This window comes from Chroicocephalus ridibundus, chromosome 2, assembly GCF_963924245.1.
Source record: "Chroicocephalus ridibundus chromosome 2, bChrRid1.1, whole genome shotgun sequence".
Taxonomy (NCBI): Eukaryota; Metazoa; Chordata; class Aves; order Charadriiformes; family Laridae; genus Chroicocephalus; species Chroicocephalus ridibundus.
In genome coordinates, this window is record NC_086285.1 from 44,640,839 (window position 1) to 44,660,467 (window position 19,629).

Consider the following 19,629-nt stretch of genomic DNA (forward strand, 5'->3'; position numbering starts at 1 on the left):
CCAGTCTGAAGAGCCATCAAGTCAATGGGGGAGAAGCTCTGCTCTAAAATGACTCTGTAACTTTACACTAGTGGTATAAAGAATCCTTTTGGAGTAATAAGATCTACTACAGTGGTTTCTTCTGATAAGAAGCACATTCTGGACAGCATTTCTATATGAGTCAGTGAAAAGAAAAAGCATTGCAGTACAGGAATATCTCACGAGTGGCCAGATAGGGTGTGAAGAGAAGAAGCAGAGGAAGACATTTTGGGAAATAACGAGACTGGGCAAAATCCTGCCAGCTGTACCGATGATGTTCTTGCAGTTTGTAGAAGTGTGTGCCTTTACCTATTGCCTGCCACAATAGCATTCATTAGCCACTCAAGAGAAAAGTAGGCTGGAAGACTTCAATTCTAGTCATAGAAAAATCCACCATTCCGATCGGTTATGGGCCATCATCAGAAGTGGCACTGCCATGCATTTGCTTTTGCCTGGACATGCTTTCCCTTTCCTTGGAGCGCTGTTCTGGCAGACTTCTGATAACATCGCTCTGTCTGTTTTTCTTTGAATATTACACCAGGAACAAAACCTGTTTCATTTTTTGGGTTTGGGTTTTGTTTTTGGTTTTTTTTTTTTTTTGGTTTTGATTGTATTATGAAGGAATACCCTTGGGGGAAGATGGGCTGGGCCAAGTGCAGAAAGCCCTGGCAGGGTGGCCAGGGAGGGACCCTGGCCTGCAGTTTCAAAGCTGGAAGGGAATGGACGCGCCTGCCACTGGTTTGGAGGCAAATTGCAGCATGGGGAGCTGTAGGGAGATGGGGTCGTGCAGCTTGATGGGGCTACAAAGGGGCTGAGCGGGTTGAATGGGGTCTGAGCAGGTTTAACAAGGAGGAAGAGTGCTGTGATGGGATAAGAAGGGCTTTGGGGTAGGAGCACTTGTGGGTAGGGCCCTGGGCAGGAAGGAGTTGGGGCTTATGCCTAGGAGAGCTGGAAGGGCGTGAGCAGCTCATGGGAGGGATGAGGAATAGGAATTCTGTGGCCAGGTAGGTTTGAGTTGCCCTGGGGCCACTCTTCACTCCAACTAAGGCCTTCCTTTGGGGACAGGGACGTGTAGGTCCTTGTCCCCCTTCTCACTACCATACAAGACTGAGGTGTTCTCTGTTCTCTCATATGTCACCTCCGTCCTTTTTTCATCTTTTTTTCTGAAATTTGTCCATCTGAAATGGCAACACAAATCTGCTTGAGTTGGATTTGAGATAGAGTTGGATTTGAGCTGGGCTGTATGATGAATAATGAGATGAAGTCCATGGGGGAGAGAAATGTACTTCTCTCCGCTGACCTTGGTTGTCTGAGACCACTGTGTTGTCAGTGTAGATAATTCAGCTGGGTGCCTAAAGGTTGGTGGAGACAGTCTGGGGGAAGCATGCTTGATGATTGTTCTTAACTTTTTGTTTTGTTTTTAAAAGCATGTTTGACTGGTAATCACTCCACTAATGTGGTGCCGTCTCATCACAACTTCCTCTGTTTCCATTGCTAGCGGTAAACAAGGAACGGACCTGTTTGTGAAGCACGAAATGTGAAGTGGAAAGATTGTAAAGAATTTGAATGGTAGAATTTCGAGAAAGAAAAACATCTGGGTTTGATGTTCTTTATACTGTAGTTAGCTTTAAGATTACTGTAGTTAGGGGCCATATAACAGTGAGTTGGAATTTTGTAAAAGTTTGCTTTCACGCTGTTGTATTATACTGTAGGGCAGAGATATTTATTTGTATTTTCAAAGATGGATCTTTATGACATAAGTGGTGCCATTAAAAGATCGTAAACATAATTGGATTTATTAACAGTATGCTTTGTGGCATAAAAAGAATAGACATTTTGCTGCTTTAAATGCTTGGTACAATTTCCTTTCTCTTCAGTAAGGCTGCCAAAAGAAAAAAAAGCTTCCCAGGAATCAGAAGGGGAAGGGACCTGAAGAGTTCAGGACCTGCCTCAGGGCAGGATCAGCTCTAACCCACTGCTGAAGGGTGTTTCTATAACCTGCACTCAAAGGCCTCCAGTGGTGGAGATTCCTCCAGGTCCTCAGGCAATCTGTGATAGCGCTCCCTCTCCTCACTTATAATGAAGCGTTTCCTAATGTCTAACCCAAATCTCCCCTGATGCAATTTAAGCCTATTGCTTCTTTTCTTATCCCCAGTGGACATGCAGAACAGTTTATTCCTTTCCTCTTTGCAGCAAACATATATATTTGAAGACTGCCGTGAGTCTGCTGTGTCTTTTCCTTAGACTAAACACTGGTCCTTTCACTTTTTCCTTAAAGGCAATTTGTTTTACGTTTCTGATTATATTGCACTTCGCTGGTCTCTCTCTAATTAGCTCACTTACTTGAAGACCTTAGAGCCGAGCACAGGATATCAGACAGTCTAAATCTTACCATTTTAAATAGCGTGGAGAGGTTATTTCATTTGCCTTTTCTGTGATCATGTGACTCTCCTCTTTGTTGATATATCCATGTAAATAACTATGTGTATTTAAAACGTAGAAACATTTCTGAGGCACAGGGAACATGTGAGGCACGAGAACAACAGTGCTGATTTATGTTAAGGGATTCTCTGCAGCCCCCAGTTCTGTTATTCTTTTCTCCAGCACTGCTGCCAGCCAGGCATTCCTTATTGTGTGCTCTGCTCTGTGCTGTTGATTATTCTCTCCTAAGGCTAGTACTTTTCATTTGTCTGTATTAAATTTTATCCTATTTTTTTTCCCGGCTACTCCTTAATTTGCTAAGATTATTCTCAAATTTTAAGTCTCCGGAGTGCTTGCAGCACTTACCTCTTTAGTATCCTCTTCACAGTTAATAAATGATTTCTCTAATCCACTGGACAAGATAATTTGGAAAAGACTGAATAATAACAGACCTGGGGAAGACTTTTGAGGAAACCCTCTCACTACACCAGGTAGTGCAACACTGAGCCATTGAGAACCTCTTTTTTAAATTGGATCTGCTAATCAGTTTGGCACCTACATCACAGCTTTAGCTAGATCATATTTCTCCCATCTCCTCAAGTTATAAGAGACAACCAAGGTTTGACTAAAATATATAGTACTTGCCTATCCATGAGACCAGTTACCTGCTTCTAGGTGGAAGTATGATGTGACATTGTTTATTCTTGCTAAATCCATGCTGCATGGTACTAATCAACCTGTTACTTTTGAGGGTCTCTGAATGGATTAATATGACTATTTGCTCTAAGATTTTTTTCCCCGAAGTTGAAACTAGGTTAAAGTGTCTCTAAACCACTGGGACCTGCATCAATTCCTTTTAAAAACAAACAAAACAGAGGCTTTTTTTTTTTTTTTTGTTCCTTTCCAGTCTTCTGGATCTCATTCTGCAAAGCATGAGATATCCTGTTAAAGGAACACATCATCCTGTGATGTTTATACATTGCAGTAGGGTGGATTAAATTCAAGGAGATGATAGAAGAAGTAATCACATGATTGGAGACTTCAGAATTTATTTCAGTGTCATTTGTGTGTTGAGCAAGGTATAGAATAGAGCTGGAAGTGGAAAATAGTTAATGTAGCAAAGAAATTACTTCAAATACCCCATGTATCAATGTGCAGATCTGTTAAAATAGGCCACTTCTTAGCAAGAAGTGTTAGGTTTCCCCTTGGAAAAATGAGGAAAACACTCTGCAATGGACTTCAAGTCATTCTCCAGTATTCCTCAGATTTTTAAAAAGATACCCACTACATTCCTGTCGTGCTAAGGAATAGTGTTATCTGAGGATTTCTCCCTGGTATGAATTAAGCAGTTGGGTCTAAAGTAATCATATATGCTGCAAGGCAGTTCACTAGGGAAACCTTTTGACGTAACCTCTCATTTTCAGATTGCTCTTTGTTGGTGGCATAACTGCTAAGTGAGGCAGAGGAGAAGCAACAATCACCCTGTAATAGAACAATATATAAAACAAAATAAGCACAGTCATGACAAAATGGCCAGAAATCACTGAACAAAGCAGGGAACAATCACATATGGAGAATAATGAAAAACAGACGCATGATTCGTTCAGATGTTCAAACACAAAAACCCTATAATGAACAAGTCGGAGAGTTTTTGGCTGCTTTTGCTTTTTCCCTTTCCCTCCCCTCTTTCCCTCTCCCCCTTGCGCATTTCCCTTCTGGGTCTACTGTATTTGCTAATTTAAAAAGTAGGGGAAATAAAATAAAAGAAACCATTCAGGAGAAGCGTTAATCTGAAACGCGTAGACTCTTCTCTTTCCAGCCCCCGCCCTCCCCAGACTGGCTTGCCTTTGATAGACCTACGTGCTTAGAGCCGAGGGAATGAGTAATGGTTGTTTCACAGTACAGTTTCCATACCTCATAGCAATGGAATACAGAACAGTTAATCTGCCAAATACACAAGCCCATTTCTTAGAGCATGAATTACTGTCATCTGCATCTGCCCTTGCAGACACTTTAATTGCATGCATGCAGATTTACTTCCTGGTTTAATCAGGAGCTCGTATGATTTTGAGCATTTCGCTAGGACCTTAGAAGATAAGCAGGGGAGAATGACTAAAAGTCCAAAATCCCACCTGTGGGAATTTTTTTTAATAAAGAAAACCTATGAATCACAGTAATGTGTAGGAGACAAACACTTCAACTGCATATTCTTCATTTTATGTATATTTTTTCAAACCATGCGTGACTTGATTTGTTGAATAGCAGTGTTTGTCTTGGGAGAGAAATGTGCCTAACATGATGAGGGGAACTATACAGACTCTATTTATAATTTTAATATTTCATTATGACATTTTTCTTGTTGAGAAATGTTAGCCATGATCTATGCATTTTTAAAATACAAAAACTGGGGATGCAGATATGCAGTCATTAGGATAGCAGTGGGTTTATGGTAAAAAAATGCCATGAGGTCATCTGTGTTAACCCACCATATATCACATACAATTTTATTTCTCCAGTTGCCATGCTGTTTTTAGACCAGGACTTAAAATTTACCATGACCTATTTTAATAAATTGAGAGTTTATTTGTGTAACAAAAATGAGATAACTGGAGGCTTACTATTAAGTGTTGGAGATAATTGGAATGGCATGATAAAGTGCTCCTTCGTATCTCCCAAAAAGGAGTCAGTCCTGCCGTGTGTCAGTGGTGCTACTCATCTGCTTAAGGTCACCAGCATCCCTAAGTACCCTAATGTATTGGAGCTTGACGAGCAAGAGCCTTCTGCTCTGGTATTCTCATAAATAAAGCTTATAAGCATATAGCAGATATACCTTGGTGTGTATGTTAGACAAAATACTTTCATCACTTTAAATTTTAGAAAGTATTTTTTTGCATGTATTCTATGAGGACTAAAGGTTATTTGTGATCGTATGAAATCATGCACTTTCACTTTATATTTATTAATTCCTGTTCCTATTATACTTCAGATGGCACAATTTGGTTGTGACTAGCAACATGAAGCAAGCCTATGTAAAACAATAAGCTAGTGAAAAGAGAGCTAAGCTGCATAGAAAGCTATTTAGTTAATAAATTTTATTTATTGGGAATAAGCTCAAATTGCAATAACTGTGCTGCGTTATTTATGATTCTCAGAATTGCCATTTTGAGAGAGGAAAAAAAAATCCTGCCAAGTAGGTCTGTGCCTGATCACAGACTATAAACTGTTCACACTAGGAGGGCATGCACAGCGTGCTTCAAGGGGAAATGGATCTTGTAGAAAGTAAATAATTTGTAAAACAGACTTATTTAATTTTGAAACTCTAGACTTGTGTAAAAAATAAATCAATCCTATTTTCGATGCCGGCATAGACAATAGATGTGGTGATTTTTTGTGCATTAGTTGTGTTTGTTTGTTTGCATTTCAGTTGGGGTTTTTTTTGGCCCATTCCAAAGTTTTATGTAATCAGTGCCATAATAGTTCACAAGTTATTAAAAGTGTAGCAATACGGAATATTTTAATCCGGCAGGTTTTCTGACAGTGAGGCATTTGTGAAGGCTGGATAGGTGCTGAGTGTGGGTAGGTGCTTAGCAAGTTTTATGTAGGGCCCTGCTGATCCATCCCACTACTGACCTGTAGCAGACCCAACTAATCTTAAGTTTTTTGATAACAAGAGATACATTCAAATATCACGGGGTTAGTTGTTTAAAATTTGTAAACGTTTGGAGGTTTTTTTAGGTTTTTTTCTGGTTTTTGAAACTTTAGTTTCACTCTTGTGTTTTTTGTAAGTAAAGGTTGAGAATGTATTATTTTTTTTTCTATTTCAATTAAAAAGTAATATTACCTTGTAACCACATGAGGCTAGGAGCCAAGTCTTTAGGAAAAATACCTAAAGGAAACATCTAAACACCTTAAAGGCTGGCATACATCAAAATAAAATGAAAAGAATTGCCCATAAGAAACCATGAGGTTATTTACTCACCAATGAAGCATTATAAGTTCACACCCTACCTCATCAAATGAAAGCGTGTTTGATCTGCAGCCTCATGAACTATGATGCTCTGTAAACCTGACCATTGTAAGAAGTTACTAGAAACTAGATGGGGGGAGGGGGGAAGCGCCTGTGTATATTTGAAATATATATGTAGCTATCCTCTTCAACTTAACAGATGATGTGTTTATGGATGTTCAGGTGACATAAAGGGGCAGTGGCACTCAGTGGGAGCGTGTGATGCTGTTGAGTGAACAACTTTCCTGGCACCTTGTTGGGTTGGCCAGCGGGCGTTATATGTGGCTTGGTAAATGTGCGAGTGTTTCACAAAATCTCACTTTGGCTTGGATGTAGAGATTCTGCTATTTGCGTATTTTTGAATGCGTTCCACATCTGCTGTAGCAAAATAGGAAAGGGTTCAATGAGTCGTGCTGAGCAAGTCACCATAGCTGGAGTGTGCCAGCACTGGCGGCTGCCCTGCCACAGTGAGAACTCAGAGACAGACCCACATCTATGTCTGCAAAATGTTGCTGTACCTCAGCAAGCACTCTTGACTGCATCTGAACAGCGCTCTGTCTCAAGCAAGTCCTCTAAAAATTGCTTATTGAGTTTAAAGCCAGGTCCTCTACAGAGGGAACTCCTTTCTAATTAGTTCCCCAGACACTTTATGAAACGGCTTCTTTGCAATTAAGGAAAATATTTCCTGGGTCATTATCTTTTCATAAGTGAACTCATGGCCTAGCAAATATTTTCTGTAAGGAGGCCCACGATGCTCAAGTATTCTGTGACATATCTAATCTGTGATTATTCTTAATTTACTGCTTCCAGAATTTGCAGGCCCATATCACTGTCAAATAATTGGTTTAATTTTGTTTCCTTCCAGAGAAATAAAAAAGTAAATTTTCCATTTATACACAGTGATTAATGTTTTGATTCATTGGTCTGTATAAAACTTTGCCAATAGCTTGGCATGTGTTTGAAGTGCATTTTGGGACTGGGTAATGTTAGTAGGCTCTTAGTGGTCTCAGCAGACTCAGAAATATGTATTTCATATCACAGAAGTGAGCAGAAGAGAAATGTTTTTCTCTTTGAACAGCGGCTCATAATCAGCTTTGTTGAAAGCTTACTTGCAATGGGTTGGCTTTTTCATTGGCCTTGCAGAATCACTTTGCTTTAGCTTTTTCTCTGGTGCCATGATGCCGCATCTCATAAATCAATAAATATGATAGGCCTCTCTCCCAAAAGTGGTGGTACTCTGCTGAGAAGTTGGTGTCTTGAAAGTCTCAAGACCTTCAGTGCAGCCGTGACCTGTGGAAACCCCCAGGCGGAGGAGCACGGTGCCTGGCTTCTTGGTTTTGCTAAAGCCCAATCCATTACGCACTCTCAGAGCATACAGCATACGCAAAACAAATGCTTACTTGATATAGTGACAATTTGATAATAAATCCAATCGAGAGACTCTTACTGAACACGGGTACTCGACAGGAACCATTCTGAATCAGATCTGTTAATTATAGCGTGACTTCATTTCTGCAGTATGCCAGCAATCAGAGAAGTCACCGTTCGCATTTTCCCCTATTAGTGCACGTCCCTGGCTTTTGTTTAGAAGAGTAGAACTCTCTTACCCAAGTGAATTAAGTAAATGTTCTCTTTCTTGGTAGATAATATACTGTGAAAGTAAGACACTAATAGACCGTGCCATCATTTTTATTAAATCTCTTTCTGGGTATTTGAGGGGCGCCTGTCTAGAGATGGCGTAGGTTTGCCGGAGTAGGAATATATGTGCAACGCAGCAGAAAAATCATAGCCTCTGGCAATAAAAATGTAGCTCCCTCAACACTGAACAAAAAACCCACCCACACCAGTTCTGGGGAAGGAAGTGGTGGGCATTATTATTACTCCATCTATTTAGGTTATGGTAGCTGTACAGCAGTAAAGCTCTAGGTGCCAATCGACAGTACCTAAAACAATTGTACTATACAAAAATTAATTAAAAGACAACCTTGTCCTATGAACTTTGAAGCCCAGGGCTTTGAAAAAGACCAGTATCCACAATTAATGTTAGGTACTGTGAGTAATCTTATGACTTTGAATGGTGTTGAATAACATTTTTTAAAAAAAATACTGAATTCTCCAAAAGAGAAAACCCCAAACCAGTCTTTCAGCTCTCCTGAGAATAGTCATACATTTGGATAACATTTAGTGAGTTTTTTTTCAACCCAGAATGTTTTGAGAAGAGCTAAATTTATATATGAGAAAAGGAGGAGGCCATGTTAGGGGTGGTAGAAACGACTCTCCTACTTGGTTAAATAGTTTTTGTCTGACTGGGTCTTCCTCAGGACCAATGATCGTCTGATTTTTTCCATTAGATGGCAGTGGTGTGATATGTGGTTTCTCTGGACCCCCAAATTGCAAGTTTGATTTTTCTTTGTTTTTTTAAAAAAATCTCTTAGTTTGGTTCGTAATTTCAGGGTCTCCAAGCTTTCGATTTTTTTATTCGTGTAGAATGTTACAACTTATGGGCCAGTTTCAAGCAAATGTGCCAAAAGACCAGGACTTTCAAATATACGACCAAGTTAAAAATTTCCAGAAAACAGGCAGCTGCGTAGAGTGGAGACTTGGTGCTCCCATAGGAGGAAATGCAGGGTGGGTTTAGTTTTAATCCACCTAAAGTAACCACAGTAAATCACTACTTGCTCATCTATGGTGGAGCCAGAGCTTCTGCTGGTTTTGTCCATCAAGGAGTTTGGGAGGGAGGGATGGGTATTGAGTTACTGCAGCAAGTTGTAGTGTCACAGTTGGGATAGGACATGGGCAGACGCAAGAAAGATGGGGCTCAAATGTGTAAGAACACAGCTTTCTTTGCTTCATTGCTTGTAGAATATTCTCTTTTATCCTAAACAAAGGAGAAACCCAGAAATTTAATATTATTTTTTCTATGATCTCTATAAAGATCTTTCATCCGCATGCCCTTGTTGCTTGCTGTATTAGTCGTGGTGTTGTTGTTTATTAACTTATTAAATATGGAGCAGTAAACACCATTTATTTTTAAATGAATTAAAATGGACTTGTTGCCCTTCATGGCTTTTTATTAATTGAATATTTTTGCTAAGCTGTCTGCTTTCAGAGCAAAGGTTGCAGCCAGGAGATGGGGGTCAATGGGACCTCCATTTAAATGCATGTTATCTCTATGTTAATTGCCTGCATATTTAACCAACCAACCATGTCATTCTGCAGAAAGTAAAGGTTTTTGTGGTCAACCTTTAATCATGAAACAGCAAGAAAAAGTCTGAGTGACCCGGTTTGCCTGAGGTATCTTGTCAGTCACTTCAGCTCACAGTAAATTGCAGGGTAAATTCCACATAATTGATGGAATGTATCTTTAAAAAAAAAAAAAAAGCCCCCAAACTGAGGAAAAAAAATCAGTGTTCAGAATTTTAGTGTTTAATTTTCATTTATTTGCTGCACATTATCTTAGTATTTATTTCCTTTTTAATAAAACCAGATTTTATTGCCAGTAGAGATAGTTAGAGAAGAAAGTCATGGAACAGACATTAAACATTAAATATGCCTTGAGTTTTGGAGACAGATACATATTTATCAGGTTGGGTGAACGTGAGTTCTTACATCAGAACTATTGCTTGGCTACTTTCTTGGGCTGTTACTGTAAAAGTGTTAAAATAGTTACACCTAAAGCAGAGACTATATACCACGCAACAAGTCCTTCTGAGGCTGCTGGGATTAATAAGCCTCTGTTTTGGGACTCTGCTGTGTTTTCTCTAGTGTCTAGTCATGAGATTGATTTCTTGGAACTTAAAATATTTGAGATCGCTACCTCTGTCAAATTTGTTTGCGTAGGGTCAGTAGGTTCAAAAGTTAAGGGGAAGGAGAGGCTGATGGGGAAATATATGTAGGTATTTCTGCAGTATATTCTTTGCTTTGCTTTTCACTCCTTTCGCAATGATTTCTAGAATTTGGTTTGCTTTTTGAGCAAGTTTGGAGCTGACATTTCTATGGACATTTTGAAGAGCATCATTTTATAATGTGAAACCGGAATTTTCTCCCACGTGCATCACTACATTTGTCTACATTTAATTTCTTCTGCTGGTTCATTACCCAGTCGCTTAGTTTAATAAAGCCCTTCTGCAGTTCCTCACAGCTGCCCCCTCTGTTTTCTCTCCTGAATAATCTTGTCACCTCACTGCTTAGCCTCCTCTTGTCATTTATAAACAGGTTGTGCAGCCTGGGTCCCGGCAAAGCTCCACGTGGAAGTGCCTTGGTGCCATTCCTCTCTTGTAAGAAAGACCGTGCCCTATACCCTCTGTTTTTATCTTTTAACCAATTGTTTATCCAAGAACTTTCCCTGTTAAGCCATGGCTGCTTAGTTTTCTAAGAAATCTTTTGTGAGGGCCTCGTCAAATGCCTTTCGGAGATCCAAGCAGACTATATTAGCCAGATCACCCTTATCCACAGGCTTGTTGACCTTTTCAAAGAACTCCAATAGGTCTGTGAGGCAAAAGTACAAAAGCCAGGTTAACTCTTTCCACGTATTGTATTTCCATTGATTTTACTCTGTTTCTGCAATTTCTGGTAATTTGACATCAGGTTTACAGACCTGTAGGTACCCAGATCTCACATGGGACACTGCCACCATGTGTGCCACCTCTGGGGCCTCAGGTACAAAGTCAGTTTTAGAAAAGAAGCTGCACACCGCTTATTAGCATGTGTAGTCAGCTATTGCGTCCTGGAGCTCTATTCAAACGGGGAGGGTGAATACCATCTGTTGTTGCAATTTGTTACTGTTCACTTTTGTCAATTTGTCCCATAACCTCCTCTGTGGTCATTTCAAATTAAGAGTTGCATCTGTTCTTCTGGGCTTCCTAAGCAGCTGCTCTCTGAAACAGCACCTAAAAATGTGATCTTTGCATTATATCCCATTTTGCCCCGTCTGTGTAGGGGTAATTAAAGTCCTCTAAGAGCACTCCACTCGCTTTTGCCCTTACTGCTTTTTCTGCATCTTCCTCTGCCCTTGGCAGTTGGTGCCACCATCCTGGCATGGGACTCAGTAGTACAGAGGTAGCTCTCCTGTAATGCAGAATTACCATTCTTTATGTTTAGGGCTGGGATTTCAGTTCTTGCAGGTTCTGTGTTATGTGCTGCTATGCTTAGCCTGGTCATTTCTCCACCACCAGCACAGCCTACTCTCTGTGCCACGCATTGCCAGCAGTGTGCCCAGGTGGCCAAGAGGGCCAATGGCATCCTGGCTTGTATTAGAAATAGTGTGACCAGCAGAAGTAGGGAGGTGATTGTCCCCCTGTACTCAGCACTGGTGTGGCCACATCTTGAGTATTGTGTCCAGTTCTGGGCACCTCAATACGAGAGAGATATTGAGGTGCTGGAGCAAGTGCAGAGGAGGGCAACGAAGCTGGTGAAGGGCCTGGAGAATAAATCTTATGAGGAGCGATTGAAGGAGCTGGGACTGTTTAGTTTGAGGAAGAGGAGGCTGAGGGGAGACCTCATCACTCCCTACAACTACTTGAAAGGCCATTGTAGACAGGTTGGTGCTGGTCTCTTCTCACAGGTAATTAGCGATAGAACAAGAGGGAATGGCTTCAAGCTGCAGCAGGGTAGGTTTAGGCTGGACATTAGGAAAAAATTCTTCACAGAAAGAGTGGTCAGACACTGGAATAGGCTGCCCAGGGAGGTGGTGGAGCCACCATCCCTGGATGTGGTTAAGAGTCGTTTGGATGTGGTGTTAGGGGATATGGTGTAGGGGAGAACTTTGTAGAGTGGGGTCGATGGTTGGACTCGATGATCCCAAGGGTCTTTTCCAACCTAAATGATTCTATGATTCTATGTTAGATCTTAGTGTTACAGCGGTCCACTCATTGCCTCACTTTCACAGTCTTTCTAATACCTGAGTGCTTTCTTACTGTAGTGTGTATTCCAGTTCACTCATCTTATTTCTTAGGCTTAAAAAATTTAGGAAGCTGTGAGTGTTTCAGTTGTGTTGTCAGCACCATATTTGCGTGACTCTGTGGTTACTTTCCATCCCAGTATGTCAACTTATGTTCTCTGGCCTGTTTTTTTGTTTGCAATAGGGATAGATCTAGTGATCACCCTCTGATTTTCTCCAAGGTTGCCAACTCCCCCATCTGTTTGCCTGATGAGAAAGATTGCTATCACTCCAACCTGCTCCTTCTTTCTGGTTAGCTCCAAGTTCTAGAGGGACACTTTCAATGCCAGAAGATGCAAAGTCAGCAGGTCTCAGCAGGGAAGATCCAGCACTGGCTCATGTCCTGCTTCACCACCTGAATGCTGCCTTGAGCTGGCAGCTGCCCTAATGGACTTGAGCCTGCTGTATGACTCTGCTGAAATATCCTCTGTGAACCTCTCCCTTAGCAGGATTTGGCTCGATTGCTTGGAAGTGATGGCCCTAAAAATACAGCTGCTGAATTTCTTTGTCTTATCTAGTCCCTCCCGTTTTGTTGCCTTGCTCTCAGGAGCCAGAATCTCCTGCTGAAGAGCATAAGTTGTCTGCACAGCACACTCAGGTGTGCAGCTCTCCCATATGAGGAAGACATAGAAATGATAGTTGACATAGTAAATTGGGTAATTCCCACCTTAATTTCTTCTCTGTGAGTATTTGATGGGGTTTTTCCTTCAGCTGCTTTCTATCCAGGTAACCTGTTTGACCTCCCCTCTGGTTGCTGCCCTGAGGACAAAAGCTACAGTTGTCTTCTTCTATGCAGTCAAACTCAGGCTCTTCTGGTCTCAGCTTAGTTCTTGGAAAAGTTGGGGCTCTTTTTATTAAAAATTGTGAAGAAAGGGATTGGTGGGGAATGGAAGACATAGCATTTAAGGGAATATTTAGAAAACCAAAACAAAATAGGAAAGGCACTGACTATTAAGAAATCAGTATCTGGTATTAGGCAGGAGAAAAAAGTGTGCACAGTGCTGGCAGCAAGAATAAGTGAGGATAAATGGGCTGTGATTAAATTCTGAGTGAAATATGGGTGAGATTTTCTGACCACCAAAACAGCAAAGTTTTGGTACAGGAGGTGGAGCAAGGTCATTTTCTGTGGCATGAGGCTACTTGAGAGTGGGGTGAGGGTTCAGTGACCAACTACTTGTCCAAACGCATGCACTTACATTGTAGAGTTCTCCTGACGTTATGAATTTGGAAGTGGACAAGTATGGTCAGATATAGCTTTTTAGTGCATCATGTCGTCCGACTGCTACAGTAATCTAAATAGCTGCACCTCCATGAGGAGCACTGTGGAGGGAGCAGGGAGATGTATTCTCTTCAGGGCTGCTCTCTTTGGGGCCATTGCAGACGATGCGGGAGCTGGGCTCCGGTGGACGCTGGCTCAGGGCTTTCGGGGCTGGGGCACTCTGCGACGGTCTCTGCCCCCCTTTTAAACAAGCCTGTCCCTGGAGGATGGCTCCTGACGTGCTGGCTTTGGGGCTGAAGAGGGGGACAGCAAATCTCTCTTGCCTTTAACCAGGCTGACTGGCTGCGTTGGGGTGCACGGGTGGAGGAGCTGGAGCCACAGGAGCAAAGTGTGGCTGCGTTAAACGGTTCACCTGCTTGTGAATTACATGCATGTTTGCCAGTGTGAGGCCTAGGAAATGTCTGTAGGTTTGCACATTAAAGAAAATAAAATAATTCCAAAATGGGTTTTGTCACATTAACCTTCAAAAGCCCAGCAAGGTGAGCTTGCTGTGTTTTTGGGAATGAGGATAAGGCAGAGGAATGGCTATGAAACGATCCCCTATTATTTTAACTGGAAGTCAAGACTATCGCTCAGTCATTTCATATTAATAAGGCTCATAAGAAAATGGGATTTTCAGATTATGATTTTAAAGCCCCGTGTTCCCACTGTGTTTTAGGGAAGAGTGGAAGCACATGTTGCCTACAGGACTAAGTGAAACCAGAAATTTCATTTCAGTTTAGACAGTCTTTACTGACACTCTGCTCCTGGGTCTGGCATTCCTGGAAGGGAGGAGAGAAGTGGAATGTAAAAGGGGAGAAACTTTCCAGTCAACATTTGGTTTGAATTTACATATTACTTTAAAAAAGAAAGGAAAAAGGAAAAAAGTAACGTTATCATTTCAGTGTCCGTCTACTTTACCCTCAGAAACACTAGTAGGTCTGTAAACTTCCCATACACCTTTCACTCTATATGCTGCATCAGTGTGTTTGCATTGTTATTTTATCCTGATAAATAAGGATTTAAACAGAGAAAACTTTGCAGTACAAAAATGTTTGGATTGGCATATCAAAACGTGTGCTTCTTTCTTTATTTTACTTATTTATTTTATAAATTAGATAGCTCCCTTCATCCCTTCAGAAAACAGAAATAAGATCTAATGTTAACGCTTATCTCATCTGTAGTAGAGGTCCACGCTGTAGATTGCAGATCTAGTCTGTGCTATTCAAGGCATTTTAAGAAAAACTCGGAGTTAGGGTGAAGGCGGCCTTCGATTTTAAGACCTCAATTGCCCTGTGCAGAGCGGTGTTATCAAGGAGCTTGTGATATATATAGGGAGTATCTGTATATGTGTGTTGAACTACTGTATTAGGCATTGATGTATCGGTCTATCTCATATAATACTTTGCATCATTATAATGCAGGAATTGACAATTGTGAGCATTTAGGTGTAAGTTATACAAGTCGCAATTCATAAATAATAACTAAAAATATAATTTTGGTCTAGTGATAAACTTTCCTAGAAAGAGTAATTTAATTATCAGTCACGAGATCAGCGTTGACATTTGAAGCTGACAGTTAGAGTTCAACTCATTATCGTTTCCATTTTGCATGTGTCCTTTACTCTGCCTTCTGAATTTTCTGAATATAGAAGCAAACACCTTAGGATGTGTACACTTGGCATTAGCTGCGTGCTGAAGCACAGTGCCGAAGAAGGCCTTGAGTTCCGCTAAAATCAATCTTCTTCAGAAAACGTGTGGCAGCACTGATGTGACCTTGTGTTTCAAAGTTCATTTTCGGACAAGGGATGTGTAAACTTACTATTATAGGACCCACAAATGCTACCATTTATACTGAGCCCTACACTTCAGTATTTTGTTTTATAGTACCGTTAGAAATATCTCAGGCCTGAGGATGTATTTGAAAAGCTTCGTCTCTCTTTTGTGATGATGTAAAGGTAGTGTTCCCAGGTCTGACGTGCTTGGAATGAATTTGGTCATTACAGCTAGGCTGTGCATCAAAAATGTTATCTCCATTATTTCAGTGAAACCCTGGCTACGTGTTTAAGATGGTAGCCTCAAGGAAGAGGCGTAACGCTCAGTTGGAGAGGATGTTACGCTCCTGGCATTTATGTTGACTGGCCTGCGTTCTTGTTTTAAACATCTCATTTGGATCCTTTGGATTGCTTTTCATATTTGGGGCTAAATCTTCAAATATTTGTCAACTGCTCTGAAAGGTGAGACACAGAGTCGTGCAACGTATTATGCTTGTGTGCCTCAAAACCTACGGTGCTTTTGGAAAAACAATGCACTGGTCCTTTTGGTAAACGCTTACTTGTTCTGATTGCATTACTACACCTGAAGCTGTGCATGGATCACTCCCTGTGATTTGAGTACATTTAATGAATTATTTTGATGCACAGTTCTGCAAACTCTCATTTCTATGTGTACGAGTGTGAATACGTACTATAATTATTAAATGGAACTGAAAGGTGTGTAAGAACTTCTGGAAAGCTCAGAGTTAATGCAGAAAAGGAGAGGACCTTTTGCTTTGCAAGCTTCTGGGAGGAAAGAAGGTATTTTACACCAACTGTCAAAGAGCTTACAGGGCACACTTCCAAACCTTCAGAAAAAGTTTCCCACAAAGACTTTTTTTTTTTTTTAAAGTCATGCTGCAGGAATTAAGTTGGAGATATCACTGACCGAAAGGACATTTTTTCTGAATGAGCCGAGAACCAAAGGAAATGACTCTGGGGTTTGAAATCCTTTTATTTCCTCTGTGGAAGATATCTGTGCAGCTGAAACGAACCATTCTGGCTGGCTCCAAGCCAAACTTTATGGGAACTGAGATTAGGAAGTTCTATGGTCAAAATAGCCATTGAACAAATTGCTTCCAGTTTAAAGCCTCAAATTTCCTGATAAAGCTACAGCGTTTAACCCTTCCTTTTTTTTTTTCACTTGGGTGAACGACCTGCCCGTTATTAGGCACAAACTCTTTACCCAGTTGTGGTCCCTGCAGTGCTCTCTGAATTGCCTGCAAAGCATTTGCTGATTTTTGCTTTTATGTGAGATAGGCAGAGCAAACCCCAGGAAAATGTTAGAGCAGGTTTGGGTGATGATTCCCACTTAAAATAGCAGGAAAACTGCTATAAACAAGAAATCGGATTGCCAACTTCACTGTGCCTTTTTTGACTTGCAGTGCTTTTTGAAGGGATGCTTTGTTTTGTTTTATGGTGGGGTTAGCTGGCTTGCTTGGCCTTCGTGAACTAAATGAAGAGGCAGCAGCAATAGCAGTCGTGCCTCTGAACTGCCGTATTTACTCCAGAAAGCACTAAAAATGAGCATGGTGTGGCTAGAGCACCGAGCCTGGCCTCTGAATGCTGTGGCATGGGCTAGCTAATCTCCAAAGTGACAAAATACTTTAATTAGGGCAGTGAAAATTTACATTTTTGTTTATGGATTTCTTTCCCTGTTGCCTTGAAACTGTTTTGCCGGTGGTAGGTAAGGGCGTGCTAAGGAATGCACGGAAGGGTGGCGAAGAGAGCTGGTGCTGGAATTGGGAACAAAGTCTGGGTGTGCTGATGCGTCCTTACCCTGCTGTGCTTGGGACTACCTTGGGTCGACCACTTCTGCCACCTTACCTGTGTGCCCATCCCCTCGTGCACATGCCCATCGCTTCCCCACGTGGGCAGTGCTTCTAAGCAGAGCTTGTCCGATGTGGGCGTAGGCTTTGTTTTGGGCAGTTCTGGGAGAGGATGTTGGTAATTGTACCGCAGTCATAGGGATGTGACAGGATGTGGCCGCATCCGCTCCTTCTGTCCCCACCAGCGCGGTTTTATTCCCCAAAGTGTATATGCCTTTGTGCATACTTTGTGTATCATGCATTAATGCCTTTGCGCAACCTAAATTTAAAAGTCCTAAATATTAGGCAGGTGTTTCCATCATTTCACCTGAGAGACTAATTCCCAAAATAATAAAACTCATTATTAGTAAGGTTTCTTTCTTTATACTCAGCCTAAATTTTGCTTTTCCTAATTTAATCCCACTACTCTTCATTATCCCTCCTCCCCTACCTCTGGGCACCACGCTAATTAATTCATCTCCCTCTTTGGTTTTCGCTTTTTACCCTTCAATATTATAGTTCAATGTTAAAATGCATTCCTCTTTTCTTGTATTTACTCAGCCCAACAGATATGTTTTAGCTCCAGCAATCTTTCCTTGTAAAACTGTTCCTGCTGACCTCTATTCAATGTTATTGTTCATCAATGAACAAACCCTCTGGTTTGTTTACAAATTGCTGATATCAAAGTGATCAGAACAAGATGCATGACCCCAGGTAAGTGTGTGAGTGACATTATAAACTGGGATTTATATATCAGTGCCCTTAAACCATTTTTGTTTGCTTTCTCTTTGGCTTTTTTTTTTTTTTTAGGGGGAGATTGCTTGTAGTTTTTATGATCAGATTTGAAATCAAACCAGAGTCTGACACTTCTTAAATGTACTTAGAAAGTCCTATTTAATAAATATTTAGGGCATAGGAGATTTTAATAATTTGATGATTTTTGAAATGTGTTATATATGTGGGTGACCTGGCGCGAACCTTTCAAAAGTCTTGATTTGCATGTGTCTCATTCTCAATCAGCACTATTTCTGGAATGATTTCTAAACGTTGTGAAGGCCATTTATCCTATTGTACCTTTTGTTGGTAATGTGAATAATCAGACTCACTCTCTTACTTAATGACGCGCTCACATGTATTGGGAGATAGCTATCACATCTGCCCTCCCTCATTTTTTTTTCCTTTTATTATGGTCTGTGTCCTAGACATAACATGCCAGTGCTGGTAAACTTAAGCAAGCCGCTAATGAAACAAATGCTTAGTCTGTCACTAGTCATCTGAATCTTGACCAAACCATCATTTCATCTCTTCCTTCTTCCAAAAAGAGCACCTATGATAAATTTTCCATTTAAAAGTTTGCCCTCCAGTTACAAAGGGAGCACAGTACCATCATGTATTACCAAGCATCTTAAAAATAAACAAAAAAAACCCAAACAAAAAACCCAAGCCCAAGTCCCAGACGATGAGCAAATAAGGGCTGGAAAGAGCACATCCTTGTCATCTGGCAAATATAGTATATACCACCACAAAAAGCAGGAATGATGTGATCTTTGCCTGGAAAAAACAAATCACTGTTAGAGACTGTGTCTGTTAGCATACATTGGCCAACTACTTCTGCAAGAAGTCCTGTAAATTATCATTTGAAAATTCCACAGTACTTTATTTTTCTGGTAATCATTCTATCAAAGTATTACCTGTGGTTTTCTGTCACCTGAAAAAGAGGAAATCCTCTCTGGACCATGTTCCTAAGGGAAGACTGAGTAGGAGGCAAAGACAAGCTGTGTGAAAGCAGTGATGATACTACTTGGCCTGAGGAAAATTGCTGTAAGCCAATAGTAAATGCTAAGCAGGAAAATTAAGAATAAGGAATACTCCGCAAGGATACTCTGGAGTCATGCATTTTTAAACCTTACCTTAGAGATGATGGAAGACTCCTGATTCACGCAACAGGAGCAACTAGTAAGCTCAAACTGGAGAACTGTCATGAATAATGGACTACTGTTGGCTTGAGAGATTGTAGTTAATAGGCATGTGAAGCGATTTTGCAGCGTCTGTATTTAAATGGATCAGCAATAGGACTAAATTATTAATAGTCAGAACTTCTATTCCTTAAAATAGTTTAATGAATTTAAGATCTCCTCACAGGAGGTCTGTTAGTCTATTTTGAGATCCTTTCATGGAAACTGAAGCTACAGGAGGAGGGAGGAGAAGGTTGTCTTTTATCCACAGTCACTGAGGGAAGTGTTGGCAAAGCTAGGATTAAACCTTCTGAGTTTGCTTTGCTGTCCCATGTGCATCTCACAAAACTCTTCAAAAGTGTCTCCAGGAGGTAAAGAATTAATAAAAAAACATTTAGACCAGAAAAAGACT

At 40.8% G+C, this 19,629-nt stretch overlaps 1 protein-coding gene across 4 annotated transcripts in view; it reads left to right on the top strand.

Annotated features, from left to right (window-relative positions):
• The window catches only part of RBMS3 (RNA binding motif single stranded interacting protein 3), a 609,999-nt gene that overhangs the window by 284,223 nt on the left and 306,147 nt on the right, over positions 1-19,629 (top strand). The gene's annotated exons all lie outside the window — the stretch shown is intronic.